General features: G+C 46.2%; 1 protein-coding gene across 3 annotated transcripts in view; it reads left to right on the forward strand.

Moving 5' to 3' along the window:
* Positions 1–20,180, forward strand: part of LOC106579058 (zinc finger protein ZFPM2) — a 154,751-nt gene that overhangs the window by 115,122 nt on the left and 19,449 nt on the right. The window lies entirely within an intron of this gene.

Raw genomic sequence — 20,180 nt, forward strand, 5'->3', positions numbered from 1 at the left:
TACATCCATGGATAAAACCAATTGGCAAACCTCAAAGGGACGGGGGGTGATAAGGCAAATCCAGCACTTGTAGAGAAATAAAAGAATCCAACTGTTCATTAAAAGGAGAAACAAAACAGGCGATTGAGGAGGCAGGCAGGCGGCAGACTGCTCTGCGTGTGGAGGAAGGAGGGAAACAGCGATACAAACAGAGCCAGCCAGCGCTGCTATCAGAGGAAAGGATTGGAAAATAATCAAGGATTTGTGAGGAGAATTAATAAGGAGATAGGGACAAATAAGCATTTTTTCTTCTCTCTGCAAAATTAGGAGGGATGGGCTACAATTATCTAACAGGAGGGGTGGATAGCATAAGCTACACAGACACCTAATTATAAAGGATAACCTAGAATATGGAGTCTCTGCTTTGCTTTTATGTTACACTATTTCGCTATTAGGCAGTAAAGTCTACGCTAGCCATTAGCCAGTTCCTCAATGAATAGAATATCACATGAATGAATCATTATTTCAGTAAAATTGCAATCCTCTTTATCTTATACAGTCATTATATATAATATAGTTTATGATGTTTTATTACTGTTTTGCATTGTAGAAGTCATGTTCTGGCACGTTTGGAAAATGACATATGTGTTCTCCTATAGTGGACCTTGGTTAGATTCTGCCCAAGCCTTTTCCATGGGGTCATCAGTTTGTCTTTTTTTAATTTGAGGTAAATATGGGTTAAATATCTTTGGACAGCAGTTCATTCTCAGGTATGAGTGAAAATGTCTGCTTCTTCTAAGACTGTATATATTCTGTAGACAATGTGCATCTGTTTGCTGTGGTTTGTGAGATGAGGTGAGTAGCCTAGCTAGGACAGTTTATTTAGTGACGGTGGTGGTTCCTCTCGTCGAGCAGGCTGGCTGGGTGTCTCTCTGTCTCTATCACCTGACCACGCTACGGTAATGAGGTCTAGAGTCAGTGAGACTAAAGGTGAGACAAACAAAGGACTAATGAAAGACTGGAGGATGGAGGGATGAGGGAGGAGGGAACGGAGGAGAGGGGAAATAATCAGTACTCGTATGATCAGACACTGAGACATTCCATTGGTGTTTGGTATGAAAGAGAGTCATTCATCAACATATCAATACAAATATGGAGTAGATTATTATTGTGTTTGCTTAGCATGGACCCTCCTCGTAAATAATGGAAGTCTCTACTACCCCGCTGTAGCTGGTAGTATTAATTATAATTACAACGCTGATAATGTGCATGCTTCTTTTATTACGGGGAGCTGAATCAATTTTACAGTCTTATTCAGCCTCACAAGGTCATGCAAAGTTACCAGGGGGCCACATGGAGGGTGGCTCCTTGTAAAACGCTCCTTCCTGCGACCAGGAACGAGGACGTAACGAAACCCGCTGGATTAAGTCTAACGCCACCACGTCAGATATAGACAGCCAGGCCCGTCTTCACATAACTGCTGCCGTGAACTTTCTCTCTCCCATGTCATCATTTCATTACACACAGAAAGACCATTGTATCGGCGCGTTCCATTGTTGTTTAGCGCTAACTTTTTGGAAAGGATTTTTTCTCCTCCTCCCCCCTCTTTCCAATATACATGGATTCATGCGTATTGTGACCGTTGTGGTAGCATTCATTTCCCATTGCACTGAATTGTTCCATTCATTAACTAGGCCTACTGAACGTCGAGGCTGACATGTGTTCTGATCGTCAGAGTCGTGCTATGTTAGAGCTTTGACAACGCACAAAGAAGCGGAGACTGGCAGAATGCATTTTTGCCAGTGTAGTTTTGGTTGCATGATTTGACAGTTCATAGGGAGAGTCCAAAGACGTTCTGTTTTGGCCACACGTTGAATCTGAACTTAGTCTAAATTCATAAGGCACCCCGCTGGTTCGTTTCTCAGTTTTTCCCCCTCCTCATGACTAAAACTGTCAGAACAACAACAGAGACTATCAGGCTGCTGTACCTTTATAGCTGTCTGAGATACTTTAAAGACTGGATTTAGCCTGGCTTTGGCTTGGTTCAACCCACAACAAAGCATGCCACAGATTCCCAAAATCTACATATCTTTTCTCCCCATTTTCATTTTTGAAAACGCAATGCTTACCATTTTTTTCTTTCCCCCTCATTAAATCAATATTTTCCCCACCGACTCGTTTAAGAGAGAAACGGTGGTTAGTTGTGTTAAATGTGTTTTCTTAGTTGCTGTAACCTGTTTGAACAAATAAGCCTATAAGCTTTACAATAAACATAATGCCCATAATTAATATTGTGCACACAAAATATTTTCTTCAATTACAGACACAGAATCATACATATCCATATGTTCCTAACATGAAATAATGCTGTTTATGATAACAGTATATAAATTGTTGGACATAATATGCAGATTGGTATTCGCCTGACATTATGCCGTCAAAGTATAGCCACCTACGGTATTGATCAGCTGCTGCTACTGGTTCTCAATAATAATTGGGTGTGCATTGCCTTTCTACAATAAATTGTTGCATTCTTTGCTTGTGAATGTTAAAATGACCCTGCGCTTCCTGTGAATGCGTGCATCTGTCCTGAAATGATATGTTCCCTCTCTCCTCATTGAACTGGGCATTGAGTCTGTGCCACCTAGCCGGCTCTGGCAGGGAATCTTGATTATGGATTCTGTGATATTATAAAGTGATATTATAAATGACTTCAGAATGTTTTGGATTAATCGGCCGGCTGCAGATGTGGGTTCCTTTGGTACGCCACCATCTTTAACAGATGCTCATTACCGTACCGCCTTCACATTCTGCATACAAAGCAGATTCAGAGATAGGTAATCCCTGTAAGGTTTTTAGAAGACAGGTTATTAGAGGGTTGAGGTCTGTGCTGGAAATGTTTGAAGTTGTGTTTTTTGGGGGAGAATCGCTGTGCTTTGTCTCAAGGCAGGCAGTAGACACAGCAGTAACTGTCTCTACTCTCTGTGCTAACAACCCCCCCCCCCCCCCTCTCCCAAACCACCGCCACCCAGATACTTTGAAGTGCCTCAGGCAAAAAGCTAGTTCCTCTCCCCTGGCTCGTCTCGCTCATTCAGCCCCCGAGATTATTCCAGAATGCCATAGATCGTCTGCCCCCATCACCCTGCTCCCCCGCCCCCCCCCCACCCCCGCCCACCCTGTCTCCAGCTTGGCAGTACCTGTCACCTGTCAGAAGCAACCCACCTTTAAGTGGACAGTTATTTTCCGTTGGTTTTATATGTCTTTCATATCATGGCTCATTAAAGCGCAGCGCGGTAGGCAGCATATTTACATAGGCTACTGGGAGGGTTTTAATTTGCCTAGGTACAGAGCATGACCGGAACTGAAGACTTCACATGCCACCCCCGTTTCCCACCCCCCCGTCAGAACACACGTAGCTTGGCGTAATTGCCTGAAGAGGGCACAAACATGGAGACAGAGCTTTCCACCAAGGGATTGGTTTTTTCCCCCCCTGGATCTAAACGAGAGGACAGCTAGGTGTAGTTTAGTTAGTTATGTAGTGACGTTTCTCTGGGATGGTTCTTGTGGATTATTATTCATGACAGGGAGTAGCTATACGTGTCTCTCCCACTAACTCCCAAACAGTCTCGTGGAGGATCTGATGAGTTCTGACTGCCATGGGTTCTAATTAGGATTGTCTACAGTATGCAGGATACAAGGGTCGTTGTTTTATTGGTGGGTTACTCATTTCAAACTGTTAATATGAAATAAAGACTAGCTGCTGAATTCTACAATCATATCACAGGCCACATGCAGCGATAGAATAACACAATTCCCTCAGACCAGATTTCTGACAGAGATCCTTTCAAACGGCAAACTCTCCCAAGACATTGTAGTGTTGTAGACGCTCTCATATCAGACACATTCTCATATCAGGCACCAGTTCAAGATGATTGAAAAACAGGAAGAATTTAAAGTAGCGATACAGCTAATATTGTCATAAGACGTTTGGTGTCACATACATGTAGTATAGCAGGAAGATTCCTACGTTAGACAGAGAGTCTGTTTGTCAAACATTTGCTCTTCTCCTCTCCTCCCATATCTCTCTGAGGAGCTCTACTGAAGTCTGGCTCCTACAGATGCACTCCAAATAGCAGGCTGTTCATCATGCATTGTCATAGAGCAGGCGAGCTCTTGAGACCCCTCTACACCCCCCAGCAGCCACCCTACAACCACCCGCCCCGGTCCACTGATGCTCCTGCTGGCCCTACATCCTATCCCAGCACTCTGATATCAATCACCAGCAATGAGGCTGGCTTCAGCCCCAGCCCAAGATGCCCCAGCTCCAGCCCCAGATACCCAGCTCCAGCCCCAGCTCCAGCCCTAACCCTAGCCCCAGATACCTAGCCCCAGTCTCAGCTCCAGTCTCAGCCCCAGTCTCAGCTCCAGTCTCAGCCCCAGTCTCAGCTCCAGTCTCAGCCCCAGTCTCAGCTCCAGTCTCAGCCCCAGTCTCAGCCCCAGTCTCAGCCCCAGTCTCAGCTCCAGTCTCAGCCCCAGTCTCAGCTCCAGTATCAGCCCCAGATACCTAGCCCCAGTCTCAGCCCCAGTCTCAGCTCCAGTCTCAGCTCCAGTCTCAGCCCCAGTCTCAGCCCCAGTCTCAGCCCCAGTCTCAGCTCCAGTCTCAGCCCCAGTCTCAGCCCCAGTCTCAGCCCCAGTCTCAGCCCCAGTCTCAGCTCCAGTCTCAGCCCCAGTCTCAGCTCCAGTCTCAGCCCCAGTCGCAGCTCCAGTCTCAGCTCCAGTCTCAGCCCCAGCCTCAGCCTCAGCCCCAGTCTCAGCCCCAGTCTCAGCCCCAGTCTCAGCCCCAGTCTCAGCTCCAGTCTCAGCTCCAGTATCAGCCCCTCATTAACCATCACTTGCCAAAGTCGCCATAAACGCCCTGCATAGATACAGCAAAGACAGACAGACAGCCATGTGATTTCAGTGTAATTTTGGAAAGCATATTGTTTAATTCACCATCTGTCCAAGAGGGAGAGATGGCAGGCAGCTTGGAACTCATTTGCCGTCTGCTTGCTTTACTGCGGCTATACAGAACAAGTTTCTGGACCAGGACCGGGGCCTGGGTGTGTGGTGTGTTGCTGGGCCCACTGGAGCCGAGAGGCGCGTCCTGTCATCTACACAGATACCAGTCCTATAGTCCCTCCATGATGCCATGATACATACAGTACTACCACTGGCTGACTGGGAGCAGAACACACTTACGCCTGGAAATTAGGCCATTTTTTAAATTAAAGCATTGGTTTACTGTCTCCGAGAACTTTACTTTACTGTAGCATGTTTAACCCCAACAATTTCTATCTACTCTCCTTGACTTATGAGCGTAAATGGAATTACAGAATTCCACCTTGGTGGACGTTCACCATTCATGGTCTGGTGGCCATTGTTAGTTTGGTATTGGTGTTTTGGTGAGCTAGGTGTGTGTGTGTGGTGGGGCTGGGTTGTAGAAGCGGCCGCAGGCCACGGGCCAGTACACACATACACACACACACACACACACACGTCTCTGTATGTCCCACATTGTGCATCACGTCTGGTTCAGCTGCTCCTTGGCTCAGACATTAATACAGAGCAGATTGGTTGAGATCTACAGCCCTTGTTGTTTGATCTTTCCTCCTCTTGCCACATTTCCTGGCAAGTGCCCCCCTGCCACACCGCGTGGCGCAGGCAGCACTGGCATGGCCTCAACATGCCTGCCAGGTTTGTTCCCTCGCTCTCTCTCTCTCCACCTCTATCTGTCTTTCTTCTCTCCATCTCTGTCTCTCTCTCTTCTCTCCATCTCCCTCTCTTCTTCCCCATCCAACTTAGTCCCTAACGCCTGCTCTATGGCTGCAGTTGGACAAATTACCACAGCTCCTCCACAGCCTTCTGACAGTAGGACATGAAGGGACCTTAAATGTTACAGTTGAACATTTTGAATCTGCCTTCAGTTGGTGTAATAATGGTAGCTGTCCACCTGGTGTGCGATGTGATCTGTTCGGTCCTACGTTGATCATTGTTCTATAGCGGATATTTTTGAATAACACTTTACATTAAGTTATATACTTCAGAAACAGTTTATGCACAGTGATAAACATGTGAGCTGCTCAATATGAAGCTGGACCATGACTCTAGACCCTTCACACATACTGCCCAAGCTCCACCTCACTGTTCAGAAAAAAAGACATTCATGAGCCAACAGCAGCCTCAACTTGAACAAACACTGTATCCTCCTTATCAAGTTCCCATCCATTTCATGTTCTCTTTACTCAGCCCTGTCATTTGTCCCCTAATGCCTTGAGTCTTACAGAGAAATTGTTTAAAATGTCACAATCAAATGTATGAATTAAAAGCAAATACATCTTGGAGGTGAAGGAAGCATCAGCGTTCTCTTGTTTAATCTGAAATATTTGTTCAAAGAATAACGTCTTTGAATGCCACACAATGGCCTCTTTTCTCTTGCCAGTCCTCCTTTCAGGTTGGAGGCAGAATGGGTGGGAAAACCTGAGGGTCATTTGGTAATAAGGCTGCTTTATGATGTCTAAGCCCAATTTGCGCAGTCTATCTGCCATTTTACAACAAGCCAGCCTTTCTGTTTATGAATCGACTGAATCAGATCTGAAGCCTTATCTCTCCCCTGCATTAACCACTTCATTTGTGACTAATGGCATAATACGCTGGATCATTATCGCTTTAATTTATTCCAAGTTTTTCAAGATGGATGGCGGGATAAGGTGCGAGAGACAATAAGTTGAAGAAGCCAGTGTGATGCCTCGGTTAATGAGGCACATCGTTGCCTCGGCGCCTCTCAGGGTCAAAAGCAGAACACACAGAGAGATTGAGGGGAGCGAAACATTGAGATGGCAATTCAAGAGAAAGCCGATCTAAACGACGCCAGCCTTCTAAAGCAAAAGAGAGAGGCCTGATATCTTTTGAAGGAGATATTTGATCATCAGAGCCTTGAAATAGGAACCCAGTGAGTGGCTGCCTGCAGATGAAGGTTAGCCAGGGCCTTCAGATGTAACGCTGATTCTACATGGATATTTCTGATGAGCCCTTTTTTCTAGCCCAGGTACAGTTATCAGGCACTTCAACTGGCCAATAGTAAGGCAGCATGCTGATATAAAACTATCAGTTATAATGTAATCTAGGTAAAACATTGAGTAATAGCATTAGGATATACTAATACATACTACAGCATGCCTTCAAATGACTTTTGGTTTGTTGCCATGGCTACTGAGTGTTGCTTAGATGAATGTACATGTGTGTCTTTGTCTTTCTAACACACCACCAGCTGCCTTTTGAATCCCTCCCTATGTTTTACACTCTAGCCCTGAGGTACATAAATAATGTTGAACACAATTGGAGCGGTCAGTCATTCAAATACAGAAGCAGACAGTTTTTACCTGTTTACCTCGAACAGAAAAGAGTTTTAGGAGGAGACTCGCTCTCTCCCTCTCTCCCTCTCTCTCCCTCTCTCCCTCTCTCTCTGAGAACAGGCAGTCTCCAGGCCTCCTGGGCAACATATGGAGCCCTCTGAGTTAGTGTACAACTTCACCAACTGCTGTTGTGAGAAGTGCTCGGCTAACTGTGGCCCCTGAGAGCTCATTAGAAGCCCTTGTGCATAAACCTTTCTGCTTTGGAAGTTGCCGTGGGCTTCGGCGGGTGCTGTGCAGCACAAATAAGGCAGGCTAGGCAGGATGATCTGAGCTGGAACTGCCTGCCTGCGAGATAATAAACAACATTTGCATATAATGTCAACATTTGGCATCGTTCCTTTAGTGGAGGAAGGCCTACCCACCCTTGTGGCAGCAGTAGTTCAAATATTGTCTATCAAAAAAAGCACACGGCCACTGTCTGATCATTTCAGCCTTTGTGACATCATTTCATTTCATATCATTTTAGCCTGAAAAATGTGTTTTTATTCTATTTTTGCGGTTATATTTATGAATGTGGATTGTGGAGTATCCCACTAATTATCAAGTGTCATCCATGACTGGTTTAAACTCCTGATTCCTAACTGATAGAAAGCCCAATTTAAGGAATTCCTGTTGCAGCACACAATGCATATTAGCTACAGAGTAATGATGTGGTCCTGGGCTTTATTCCTAACTGCTAGAGTGTAATAGTGCCTCGTTGCACAGTGACGCTTGCAGTTAATGAGAAGGGTCTGAATGAACGGTGCATTCAGGATCAACACGCAGACTCGAGCTCCAACTGTATTTGTCATGCAGTCTAAACGCACACAATTGCATATAAACTAACATGGTAATTACTGCCATGTGGTGAATGTCTCTCTCTCTCTCTCTCTCTCTCTCTCTCTCTCTCTCTCTCACACACACAATGGTAGAAATGTAATTACCTTGACAAATGTAGGAGCTAGGTCTACGGGGGTAAAAAAATAAAAATACACAACCTTTTACTGAACTGTAAATCATGCTTCACTCTTTAAAAGGTCTCCAAAAATAAATAATAATCCTGAAAGTGCAAAGATTTCAGTGATTTAGGAGGGGGAGCTTTGAGAAGCATATTACCAGCGGTGACAGCTTGGTGGAGATAGGCAGGTTGTGTTAAGAGGAATGGATAAGAGGCTATGACATTATGTCTGCAGGGTTAAGGTGTCAGAGGCAAAGTGTGGACCACTATTACTGGATCAATACTTCTCAGTTTGGCACTTATCTCCTGCTGCTGCTACTGCTGCTCTGCCGGATACACACAGGGACACAGGGACAGGGATACACACAGGGACACAGGGACAGGGATACACACAGGGACACAGGGACAGGGATACACACAGGGACAGGGATACACATAGGGACACAGGGACAGGGATACACACAGGGACGCAGGGACAGGGATACACACAGGAACACAGGGACAGGGATAGACACAGGGACAGGGATACACACAGGGACACAGGGACAGGGATACACACAGGGACAGGGATACACACAGGGACAGGGATACACACAGGGACAGGGATACACACAGGGACACAGGGACAGGGATACACACAGGGACACAGGGACAGGGATACACACAGGGACAGGGATACACACAGGGACACAGGGACAGGGATACACACAGGGACACAGGGACAGGGATACACACTGGGACACAGGGACAGGGATACACACAGGGACACAGGGACAGGGATACACACAGGGACACAGGGACAGGGATACACACGGGGACACAGGGACAGGGATACACACAGGGACAGGGATACACACAGGGACACAGGGACAGGGATACACACAGGGACAGGGATACACACAGGGACACAGGGACAGGGATACACACAGGGACACAGGGACAGGGATACACACAGGGACAGGGATACACACACAGGGACACAGGGACCGGGATTCACACAGGGACACAGGGATAGGGATACACACAGGGACAGGGATACACACAGGGACACAGGGACAGGGATACACACAGGGACAGGGATACACACAGGGACACAGGGACAGGGATACACACAGGGACACAGGGACAGGGATACACACGGGGACAAAGGGACAGGGATACACACAGGGACACAGGGACAGGGATACACATGGGGACAAAGGGACAGGGATACACACAGGGACACAGGGACAGGGATACACACGGGGACAAAAGGACAGGGATACACACAGGGACTCAGGGACAGGGATTCACACAGGGACAGGAATACACACAGGGACACAGGGACAGGGATCACCACAGGGACAGGGATACACACAGGGACAGGGATACACACAGGGACACAGGGACAGGGATACACACAGGGACACAGGGACAGGGATACACACGGGGACAAAGGGACAGGGATACACACAGGGATACAGGGACAGGGATACACACGGGGACAAAGGGACAGGGATACACACAGGGACACAGGGACAGGGATACACACAGGGACAGGGATACACACAGGGACACAGGGACAGGGATACACACAGGGACACAGGGACAGGGATACACACAGGGACACAGGGACAGGGATACACACGGGGACACAGGGACATGGATACACACAGGGACACAGGGACAGGGATACACACAGGGACACAGAGACAGGGCTACACAGGGACAGAGACAGGGCTACACAGGAACACAGAGACAGGGCTACACACAGGGACACAGGGACAGGGCTACACAGGGACAGAGACAGGGCTACACAGGAACACAGAGACAGGGCTACACACAGGGACACAGGGATAGGGATACACACAGGGACAGGGATACACACAGGGACACAGGGACAGGGCTACACACAGGGACACAGAGACAGGGCTACACACAGGGACACAGAGACAGGGCTACACACAGGGACACAGAGACAGGGCTACACACAGGGACACAGACACAGGGCTACACACAGGGACACAGGGACAGGGACACAGGGACACAGGGACAGGGCTACACAGGGACACAGAGACAGGGTTACACAGGGACACAGGGACAGGGCTACACACAGGGACACAGAGACAGGGTTACACAGGGACACAGGGACAGGGCTACACACAGGGACACAGAGACAGGGTTACACAGGGACACAGAGACAGGGCTACACACAGGGACACAGGGATAGGGATACACACAGGGACAGGGATACACACAGGGACACAGGGACAGGGCTACACACAGGGACACAGAGACAGGGCTACACACAGGGACACAGAGACAGGGTTACACAGGGACACAGGGACAGGGTTACACAGGGACACAGGGACAGGGCTACACACAGGGACACAGAGACAGGGTTAGACAGGGACACAGGGACAGGGACACAGGGACAGGGCTACACAGGGACACAGAGACAGGGCTACACACAGGGACACAGGGACAGGGACACAGGGACAGGGACACAGGGACAGGGCTACACAGGGACACAGAGACAGGGCTACACACAGGGACACAGGGACAGGGACACAGGGACACAGGGACAGGGATACACACAGAGACAGGGTTACACAGGGACACAGGGACAGGGACACAGGGACAGGGACACAGGGACAGGGACACAGGGACAGGGACACAGGGACAGGGACAGGGTAAATCCACTACTGAAGGAACTGAAGGGACTGCATGCCCTCTCCATTAGATTGAAGTGAAAGGGGAGGGTTGTAATAGAATGGTAGATTTCATGTAAATATAATAACACATATGTTGCACCTCTATGGGTGTTGATTTGTACTCTGTGGTTGCTACATATTGTGTTCTATCTATGAACATGTCAAAATGGTTCTGAGAAATAACCCTAAAGGCTGTGTCTCTTCCTATGAGAAAGCAGGGGGAAGGAACTCACTGCCATTTTGAGGAGCATTTCCCTCCATGCCAGATGATTTGTTAATATTCTGCTAAACTGAACATTGACACCATTCCACGGCCACACTTGCTGTAGGTTGTTGTATCCAACATTATTGACCTAAATGCTGGCCGATGGATGACAGTGTTGTGGCTGTTATCGTGTTAGTACGACATGTTAGGTTCCTACATTTCAACACAGACATCCAGCATGTAAACCTTGGAGCCGGGACAATGGTGTACACACCTAGTGTCAAACCCATAAACGTGTCCCTGGGCCTGCATGTCTCCCTATTGTCCTGAGCAGAAACAAGAAAAATAGCTTCAGCTTCCCAATTGAGTGTTTGCCTACTTTCAAGTCTTCCATTAAACTTCTGAAGCGTTTGTTAATCCTTGCTACACATACAACAGAAATGCAGCGTTCAACAATTTGAAGGAAGGAAATGAGAAGGGAGAGAAAGAGAAAGGAAGTGATCGCTCCATATTCATATTCCTATGCAGGCGTTATCACTTAAAAGGCTTTCTAATTACAACAACAAGACAAAAACTCGTTGGATTCATTCCAGACCCGCTAAATGATAAAATAAGCTTGCACTCTCTCTCCTTCTTAATCTCCGCAAAGCACCTTGGAGTCTCATCTCCCAAATACACGTGAATGAATGAATGTGGAAAATGCCATTTAGAGATGCAGGTGTGCCATTTGATAAGAAACTTCTGGATTAAATATGTTCTGCTAATGAGGAACCCAGGCTACCCCATCAGGGCAAACTATTGGTTGGATTGTGTGAGTGCGAGCTGATAACACACACACACACACACACACACACACACACACACACACACACACACACACACACACACACACACACACACACACACACACACACACACACACACACACACACAGACACACACACACACACACACAAACATTCCAAATTCATTATTAATAAACAGCCTTGCAGTCTCTTAGTCAGTCTATCACACAGAGAAACTGGATCCTTCACTGGAGTGAGGGATGAGGGTTCTCATTAAGAGAGGAGAGAAAGAAAGAGAGAAAGGGGGCGGTACGGATAGTGGTGGTGAGGAGGGACTGGGAGGGAGTATCGACTCTTTTCATATTTAGCTATTTTGGGGGCTTTTTCTGGTTAGAGGGAGACAATTTCAAAGACTATGTTAATGATGCATTGAACGTTGGAACAAAGAGTTCAAAGTTTCTCTGGCTCTGGCAATGACTGGATGTAATTCTAGGACTGGTTAATACGTACAGGGTGGGGGGGTAGGGGTAGCGAGCTAAGCCATCGGTGCAGTGGACTGGAAGTCCCTGGCCCAAGCTTGACATTTAGAACGATTTGGAGCAGATTAAGGCTGTATTAGTGCTGTAGTCTGCATGTGCTTCTGTAATGAGCTGTGAGTGTATTACAGCAGGAAGAAGTTAACTAGCTGGTGCCTACAGGCTGGTGGGGTAATACACCGCTGGAATAGAGAGAGCCTACCTGGACAGTTGGGCAGTTGGCTGGACCTAAAATGGACATTGCTCTCTGTAGTGTTGCCCGGGGCAGGCCGAGACAGGAGAGGAGAGGAGAGGAGAGGAGAGGAGAGGAGAGGAGAGGAGAGGAGAGGAGAGGAGAGGAGAGGAGAGGAGAGGAGAGGAGAGGAGAGGCTGAGGCTCTCTGGTTGGAGACTGTCAGTCTAAACCAGCTTAGCTCAGCCAGCCAGTAAAGTGTCACAGAGTGATGGGTAGGCAGGCACAACTTTGTTACTCGGACCAGTAACTGTCTAGAAAATATTCTATATTCAAATAGAAAATTAGAAAAATGTAATGTGTTATTTCAAGCACATGATTTGGCTGCTACTGTAGGCACATCAATTTTCAAAGGTACCCAACATGACATGCAGCCCTGTCAGTAATTCTCCAAAATAGGTTTAGGATTTTGCCAGTATTCCATTTCGGTACATGTATTGTTTGTTTGTTTCCAGTACACATACAGTACACATTAAAGGAGACAGACATACAGTTGCCAAGCCCAAAGGTCTTCCTTCATTTAGAATGAAATTCATATTTTAAAGGGTCTAAAAAATGCATACATTATCCACAAATTAAAAAACACCGTTTTTTGTTTTGTTTTAGTATGTGCAAATGAAGGTTGCAGGTGTCGTCCCTCTATTGAAAGGCTCTTTATGATGTTAATGAGTAGTTAGTGTAATTTCCAGCCTCAGCCATCAGCCATGAGAAGTTCACGCCGCTGTTAAATAGGAGTCAACGCTATGGCATCGTTTCAAGAGCTCCCAAACAGGACGGCAGGACGATAACGAACAGGTGATGTGGCCTGATGATGGCTGCCTATGACCACGGATAGGCGGGAATTATTACAAAGACAATTTAAATAGTGAAAGGATAAGGAATGAATCATCTGGACAGCATATCAAATGTTAACTCTAGCACACCGCTGCATGCAATTTACTCATGCAGTGGTAATAAACTGTGCTTATTTCAAAGATAGACAGAGAAGAAATCTGGGGACAGTAAATTGTGCATGCATGTTTATTCCTCTCTATCAGTATAATACAGAGGGTTTCTAGTCTGAGACTCACAATCACAGGCACCTGTATTTTATGGCTACGGTGTCTGGGATATCACCAGGCCTATTTATGATATGGTGCTGCAGCTGTCATTTACGTTTCATTAGTATCAGTAGTATTTGTGTGGATGGTACTGGTAGTGGACTTTGTTTTCTATTTCCTTAGTAACCTTATTATTAGTCCAGTGGCTAGTGTTAAATTTGAGGGTACTTGTGGCTTTTGTGATAGAGGCACCACATTTCACACACAACTTGGACAAGTCCTTAGAAGCTATAGTGTCATTGCAGATTTTTTATATTACCCCCTGGCGGCCATTTTCAATATGGCAGCCAACCAGCTCCGTAGGGCCATATTAGACAGGTGTCACATGGCCATATCTACATAAATAATTGGTACATAAAGGCCAGTGATGGTTTATAATGATTTAAAGGGTCTGGAGAACATCATAAAACATCCAAAATATGCCATATATATGTATCCTTTAAAATGTTAGTAGAAAGTGGTGAACAATTGCCCAAAAAACGACCCAAATGACTTATATACTTTCGTCCTCAATTTCAGTATTTAGGCCAACTGCGCTTGTTTGTAATGTTATGTATAAATGTCTATGAATGATTTAGTTGTTGAATAGAGGAAAGATCTGGCTGGTTATCCCATTGTTCTCTATGGAGTCTCGGAGCCTCACAGGGTTAAACGTTACAACATTCCAACTTTTTTTCCCCGGGAATAAAAAGCCATTCCAACAGAGGGAGTTTCATCTCCTTAGCCCCCGTGAACGAACGACTGCTAATCTTTACCCTCCGCTGTAGCATTTCCATTCCGCTTCCTCCGACTCCAGACATATTTGCTCTCCCTTGCTGGCTGTGTCCCGTTAAGATTTAAACAGCAAACATAAAATACAGAAGATAACCTGTGCCGGCTTTGGAGAGACTTGACTCCCAACATTATTTTAAAGACCAGATCTGAGAGCTCCACCGCGGCAGTCGGGTGCGATTATCTTCTGTGATCCCTCTCCGACGCAACCAAAGTCATTCATCTGCCGATCCCTCCACCCTCCTCACCCCCTCCCTCACCCTCCCACCTCCCCCTATGCATAGGCAGGGCCCTAATCATGTCTCCGTCGTGTGTCAGGATCTGTGGATGAGCAAGGCCTAAAGATGGGAACAGCTCTGTAAACATGGCCAGGCAGCAGGGAGCTTCCGTCTCCCCCACTACGTTCTGAATAAGCAAACATGGAAAGATTTAAGGATTTTGTCAGGCCCAACTTTGTAGTATAGGCTCAGGGTTCTTTTATTTCCAGCGGTTTCCAGGGGCGCTGCCGCCTGCCTATGGGATATTGTTCTTAGCTTATGAAGTGCTGCGCCTTGTTATAAGCTGTGTGCTTTTGTCAATAGTATTACAATATGGAGCTTCTGATTTTATTTCTCTATTTTTTTAACACAATGGTCTCGTGCATTTTCAAGAGAGATGGGCTGCCTTGGGTTTAACCCATGGAGGTCCTGTGTGTGTGTGTGTGTGTGTGTGTGTGTGTGTGTGTGTGTGTGTGTGTGTGTGTGTGTGTGTGTGTGTGTGTGTGTGTGTGTGTGTGTGTGTGTGTGTGTGTGTGTGTGTGTGTGTGTGTATTGGTTATGTTTTTAATTGACATTTCTTTTGCCTTTGTTTTCTCCCCCACTTAACCTAGATAAACACCATCAAATCTTCTCATGGAATTCATATTATTATACAGCTATATAAACCAAATGTCTTTTGACCCCTCTATTGTCATAAGTCAACTTTCCTGTCGGAGCTGATTAAGAACTATCATGACCAACCCAGTAAATCTAGACGTGGACGGTGTATTCCATAATAAACAGGCTAATATAATTGGCTCTATCAAATGGGATGTATATTAACAACAGTCGGCTGTGCTCACCCCTTTCAGGATTCTATTATAGAGCCTGCTCCCTCCCCTTGTTTTGATACAGCAGTAATTTAAAGACCCATCTTAATTGACTTATTTTTTCCGCATGTCTGTCGGAGCTTGTGCTGTGCATGCACAGAGTGCAATAAGGGTCTTGTTCCTTTATTGGGCCACACACAATGTACTGAGTTCAATTTTACCATTCATAATGAATGCAGTCTCGCCATTCAAATGCAGCCATAAGCACACAGCAGATAAGAATTTAATTAAATGTAGATTAAAACCAAACAGGAAAACACACTCGCTGATCATTTTTTATCACGTCCCCTGGTCATATCCCCCCTCATACTTTCCACTGACTTGTTCTTCCTTGGGCTACAGCTTTTCAGCTTGCCAAAAGTGGCGAAACACCTCACACATCTCGCTGTGGCGCTGTGAGATTGTGTAAAATGCAAAACGAAGGGGCGGTCACACGATTAATCAGAAATCTCATGTCGGGGGAGGATTGGGGGGTAAGGGGGGAGGGAGGAGGAGAGACAGAGGTGGAGAGAAGGAATTAGTTGCCCTCATCCCCAAATTTGCATCATTTTTTCCAAAGGACAATCCCAGCACTGTAGGCAAGGGGAATCATATCTCTCTTCACAGGAAGGAACAATCCCAATATTGCCACAATATTGAAATAAATGTCACCTTCACATCCTATCAAATTGTCCATACTTGCTAAACATGATGTTAGCTAGCTAGAGAGTAGTGCTTTGCAAGCATGCCTGATCCGTAAGAGCTATTTTAGGTTCCATCCACAGCCTGTACAGACTACTAGGCTTCATACTGCGGGCTACAGCATGGTCACCTCAGGCTCAATCTGTTTGTTTTAACTGCAGTGGGATATAGGGGAGCTGGAGAAGAGTTAGTTGAAAATGTAGAGAGACATAACATATTATAAGCATTATATTATAATATCATATTATAAGCATTAGAAGGACTTTATAAAGATTCACAAGTTAAAAATCATTATACCTAAGGAACTACAGTATCCTCTGTCCAATGACATACCATTAAATGAAATCGCATAAAAGATGACATCTTAACATGGGCTTCTATACTGTTGTTCTAAAGTGATGCAGTTGTTGTCCTATGTTTATGTAATTGTGAACTGGTATTTTCTAGGTTGGAATCTAATATAGAAAAATGATTTCATTTAATGTGTTCCAAATTCAGTGTATTTTTTCAAACCGTATTTGCAAAGATTCCTTTTTATTTCTGTCGTATGTAGATAGTGTATTTAAATACTGGTAGTTTCAATGCTTTATTATTTCACATAGTTCTGCAGGTGAACTTTTTGTTTTCTACACAAAACTAAAGTAATCACACATCGTCTGGTGCGTTTTCATGTACAGTAGGAGCATATTGTTCTAGCATCCATCTTTCCTCAAAGTTTCAAAAAGGTGTTGTCTCACAGACAGAGTACCTGTATGCAACTTGAAAGTGATGTACTGATTCTCATCCGACTCAAAGACCCGGTTGTTATTATCAGAGCCAGTCGCTTTTCATTTTAGTCTTTTCAACAAACACTTGAAAATTAAAACGATTCGTAACATCTCACACTTTTCAGAGAGGAGAGGAAAGAAGTGGAATATATTGAAGTGGAAAATTGTGGCTAATATAGTTTTAATTTAGCTTCTGAGCTTGAGTTATTCTCACACTTTAAAATGGAGTGTTTTGTTGAAACAGCAGCAGAAGCAGCAGCAGCAGCAGGGAGAGTGAGAGAGAGAGTGTGGCTGGTCTATTGGCTCAAACTGGCATTGGACAGTAGTGGCACAACCACCTCACTCCTGCCATCCCTGCCACTACCGCTGCTGCCTGCCTGCCCGCCTGCCTGCCCGCCTGCCTGCCTGCCCGCCTGCCTGCCCGCCTGCCTGCCTGCCCGCCTGCCTGCCCGCCTGCCTGCCTGCCCGCCTGCCTGCCCGCCTGCCTGCCTGCCCGCCTGCCTGCCCGCCTGCCTGCCTGCCCGCCTGCCTGCCTGCCCGCCTGCCTGCCCGCCTGCCTGCCTGCCCGCCTGCCTGCCTGCCCGCCTGCCTGCCTGCCCGCCTGCCTGCCTGCCGTGCTGGTGGCGTATCTCAGTTCCACTCTATTACCCTCACGCAAGCGATTGGCCTTTTCTGTGGGGAAAAGAGCAATATCCTGTCGCAGTCTGTTTGATCAAGTGCTAAACCCTTGTGATCAATAGAGGGACAGATGTCGGCTCCAGATGGCTGCGTGGCGATACCTGGGGCAGTGAGGGGCCTTGCCAGGACGACAGAATGGCAACGAGGAAGGGCCAGCGGCTGCTGCTCCCATCGCACCAGCCACCGAGACCACAATGTGACAAACGCAATTAGGCCTTTTAGCTACAGATTATTTATTTCTCCTGAAAACTGACAGAAAATGTAATTAGCGTGTAGTTTAAGCAATATGTAGAATTACAGGGGTGCAGAGGCAGAGGGCATGTTAGGGTGGGATAGGGGGAGCTACGGTGGCTGTTGTGGTGGTGGGCGCATGTTAGGGTGGGATGGTGGGCGTCTGGACTCAGGAGGCTGCGCTGCCGTGTTGCTGTTCTCATTCTGTCTGTGTTCACTGTCTGTCTTTCTGTCTGTTGCTGGGCTCTGTGAACAACAGCAGGCACAATCCCACTCTGTTTTTCTTTCAGAGGAGGTTACACAGAAACCTTTGCAGCACACAGTATATGTTAGTTTGCTCATCAAGTTAATGTAGGCCACAACTTTGAAAATTCCGGTTCCATTCTCACCCAGATCAGATAAAATATGTCCCAACATTCCAAAATGGTTGATAGCCTAGGCAGGTGCATCTCTCATCTCCCCCTCTCATCGCCAGAAGGCCCAAATAGACCTTTCCAAAAAGGAGAGTGGCCCATTTTAAACGGCGTTAGGGCATTTGCATTAGGGCTGGCGTCCATGTACCAGGCAGGCCATGTGGTGCGTGGTGGCGCGGGGACAGAGCCATGTTGGAGAAGCTACTGAGGCGCTGTCCCTGGCCCTCCCTTTGGAGCTCCGCCGCTCACCTGCTCCCCTGCTCCCTCCCCGAGTAGCATGATCGGAAGGGGGACGTGGGCCACCGGGCACAGCTGGGGTTCTGGGACAGCTTTGCTCAGTTGGCTCTGCCCGGGTGGTGGTGGTGTTGGTGGTGGTGCTCAACACAGCAGCGGCCTGTCACAGGGACCTCCACGTCCCATTAACACATAGCCTGGTCAGGACAGAGAGCCAGGCCTAGGCCCCAGCGCCACCCTGCTCCCCAGCAGGGCCCCAGTAAACACATGTCGCCTGGCCACAACCAGGACCCGGCCCGGGAAGAGGAGAGAACACAGCACAGTTAGACCTGGGAATCCTAGAGGACAAGGGTGAATTCAAAAAAAATATATATTTTGGTAAATGACATTAAAACAAAATGTACAATGTGAACCCAGAGGATAGCCCTTAAAAGTTTTAATTAAAACCCTTTCCAAAAGTGGTCCTCGTTGTGCACCACCCTTTAAATGTGCTGGTTAGAACATTTAGCCTCAGTCCGTAAGGGTTTTAGCATTATTTCATGGAATTTGTAATGTTATTACCTAGAAATAGAATATAAAAGTGACACCCATGAGAATCTAAAAGTCATTTTGAAATGTGTGCCGAGTTAGTGTTCGTAGTGTAGTGTTCAGAACAACTATTAAACTATACATTTCTGATCATGTATTATCAGAATTACAGAAAGCGTTTGTTTGTGTCATTTTGAGATTGTTATATTCACTACATTTTTGAAATACATTTCACAGCAGTCTCTTATCATATTTGGCTCACATATTTGTCATTTATAATTTTGATATATATAACAATTTATATAGTTTATATCTCACTGCACCAATTCATTTCAATAAATACTATTTTTTATATCAATTGTAATCAAAGAAATGTAGCATTTAACATCTTTTCAATTCCCTCATCATTTCTCAGTTCTAATAGACCTATAAAAACTTGGCATATTCATTCACATTTAGATCTCTCTCTCTCTCTCTCTCTCTCTCTCTCTCTCTCTCTCTCTCTCTCTCTCTCTCTCTCTCTCTCTCTCTCTCTCTCTCTCTCTCTGTCCATCTTTCTCTCTTTCTGTCTCTCTCTCTCTCTGTCCCCCCCTCTCTCTCGCTTTCTCTTTCTCGTTCTCTCTCTGTGATATTACCAGACAAACAGGCACTTGCCAATATCATTTTCACTGTGCAATGAAACAGATTCATGCGTCTCCAGAGATTTGCTAAAGAAATATCATTTAATTATAAAAGGAAGCATCTCATTTCTACACTGTGCAAAATCATCCACTCCATCAGATCATTGCCGAAAACTAGGAATTTTGAAACAGATTTTCTTTGTTCCAGAACTCA

This window comes from Salmo salar, chromosome ssa05 (genome assembly GCF_905237065.1).
Source record: "Salmo salar chromosome ssa05, Ssal_v3.1, whole genome shotgun sequence".
Classification (NCBI taxonomy): Eukaryota; Metazoa; Chordata; class Actinopteri; order Salmoniformes; family Salmonidae; genus Salmo; species Salmo salar.